This window comes from Chenopodium quinoa, unplaced genomic scaffold (assembly GCF_001683475.1).
Source record: "Chenopodium quinoa cultivar QQ74 unplaced genomic scaffold, ASM168347v1, whole genome shotgun sequence".
Lineage (NCBI taxonomy): Eukaryota > Viridiplantae > Streptophyta > Magnoliopsida > Caryophyllales > Amaranthaceae > Chenopodium > Chenopodium quinoa.
In genome coordinates, this window is record NW_018742798.1 from 2700396 (window position 1) to 2702932 (window position 2537).

At 28.4% G+C, this 2537-nt stretch overlaps 1 long non-coding RNA gene across 1 annotated transcript; it reads left to right on the plus strand.

The window, feature by feature from the left end:
- Positions 1–559: 559 nt before the first annotated feature.
- On the plus strand, positions 560–1679 carry LOC110724946. The gene is made up of 3 exons (XR_002512089.1): positions 560–731; positions 1150–1258; positions 1434–1679. It is a non-coding gene; the product is annotated as an uncharacterized LOC110724946 (long non-coding RNA).
- The last annotated feature ends 858 nt before the right edge of the window (positions 1680–2537 follow it).

The window sequence follows — 2537 nt, forward strand, 5'->3', positions numbered from 1 at the left end:
AAGTTCGATTGGTTTCTTGTTGATATTGATGAATTTGGGCTTACATATGTCAATTTCAAGATCGCAGAAGAAATGTTCCAAAAATGATCCATTTGCATTGGCATCTCAGGTTCATCAAGTATACTATTCCCAAGACCCATTAGAAAAAGATATTCAATATGTCATGAAAAGGGTTCCAAGAGATCTTTTTGACTTTGAGGAAGCACTAAATGAAGAAACATATTGGGAGGAGCCTATTGATTCTAGTTCTAATAACACATACTACTACAAAAAGTGGAATAAGAAACGCAATATATAAAACGGTTAACTAAGAAAAGCGTTCCCTAGAATAAAATAGAACGGTTTTCTATTACAACCGTTTTATATGTGAAAGAATATAGAACGGTTCACTAGTTTAACCGTTCTTTATTTTTTTACCCAAATAAAAGATAACTAAAATAATAATATTATTAAGATAGAAAACAGTGTTAATTACGACCGTTTTGTATAGTATGATACCCACTAATTAAAAAGCCTTTTTTATACCACGGAGTAGTCTATTGAAAGTGTTTTCCTCTTATTTAATCCCTAATCATAGTCTAAAAAAACCTAACTCTTTCTCTTGCTTCCCATTGTTATTGTCGCTTCTACTGTTTTATTTATCTCTGGTTGTTTGTTCAAGACAATCTTCACAATCATGAACATATATCCATGTGGTTCAAGAGAATCTTCACGATTGATGGTTAATTAAGGTAGGGAAAATATGTTCCATGTGAATTTATTATCTATTAGCTAATTTAAGTGTTAAAATTGTTTAGTTATTCATCTGTAGGTTTAATTAAGATCTCACTTCTCTGGCGTTTTTTTTTTCCATATAAATTCAATAGTACTATCTAACTTATATTGAATTTTACTTTTTGGTTGTAATATCGCCGATTTATTAACACCTCTGATCATCAGTTTCTTTCCCTTTATTTTTTTGTTCCTGTTTTCCCCCTTTTTGCTCTTTCAATCTGGTCAAGGTATGCGTTTTGCTCTTTGTTTTCAATTAATTGGGTCCTATTTGGAATAAATTTGTGAATTTGTATGTTTATTGGGATTTTTGTTTAGATCTTAATTTTGTGTTCCGATTGAAACCGTTTTGAATCTGTGTTACATATTGAATCTTAGATGCTTCAAGCGAGATCTTGTTCAACTTATGAATTGGGATCACTGGGAATTTGATTTGAATACCCATTGATGATATGGATCTATATTTACTTCGTATCATATGACTAAGGTAAATTTTTTTTTGATGCCAGATAATTTGTTCATTTATAATTGTATTTTTTCTTTCAAATTTCATAGCATAGAATTCTTGGTAGGTTTTTTTTTTAATTTTTTTAATTTTATTTTTTTAACGTTTGAATTATTTTTAGTCAAATGCGAGTAACAAAGTTCTATTTGTTTTGTAGATTTACAACTATCAAAGCAAGCGCGAAAAGAAGAAGTTAGACAATTGAATGAAGAAATTTTTTTTTTGTTGAATTTATTTCGCTTGTTATGTTTTTGTACAATACCTCTATTAATTTTTTTCGTGATTTTCATTCTAAATTTATTGTAATATTGGTTTAATTTTTTATATATTCATTTTTAAATTTTAAAGTTCGAAATCAATATAACTGTATTTCCTTATTAATATTTTCCTTAATAATGCAGCAAAAAAACTAAATACAGTATTTGTATACATTAGAATAATGTATACACAATTTTATTTTATTTTTTTAAAAAAAAGGATTGGAGAACTGTTATCTGACTTGAACGTTCTCTATAGTGTTGTAATATAGAACTGTCAAGAGAATTAACCGTTCTTTATCCCTTCTTTATTTTCTGAATTTAGGGAATAGAGAACGCTTGTGTCTTAGGACCGTTCTCTATAGCTAAGTATACAAAACGCCTACATTAACTGTTCTATAAACCTTACACATCGCTTATCAGAAGAACAGTCCTGAGGCGTTTTATAAAGCCTATTTTAACTGTTCTATAAACCCTTTTTTGTACTAGTGTAACATGCCTTCTTTTGATGCTAATCATATTCATGTAGTAGCTGATGTTGAAGTGCGTGTTGTGAACATATATGATTTATTAGAGTATGAGAATGTTAATGACCTCGAAGATGACGTTGACTATGATGATATAGATTGGGATTGGATGGATGCGACAAATGATATTCTAGCTCATGACCCATAGGATTATTAATGAATCTTGAGCAATTGTATTTATTTAAAAAAAATGCGATTTTATCATATTATTATCTGTCTTATGTTATTAGACTTGTTGACTGAACCATTTGATTTAGCTTTTGTTTGTAGTAATTAGTTATCATATTTGGACTTCCTATAAATTATTATCTTTTTAGTGAATAAGATTGTTTTTTCTAATTTTTTCCCAAAACCTGAATATATTTGCTTTGGTCAGGAATCAGATATATACTTATAAATTTTTAAGTATTAAGTATGTCTGTATGTGTTATATTTGAAAAAATATGTTTAACTATTTTGTAGTAAGTGCTATTTGAT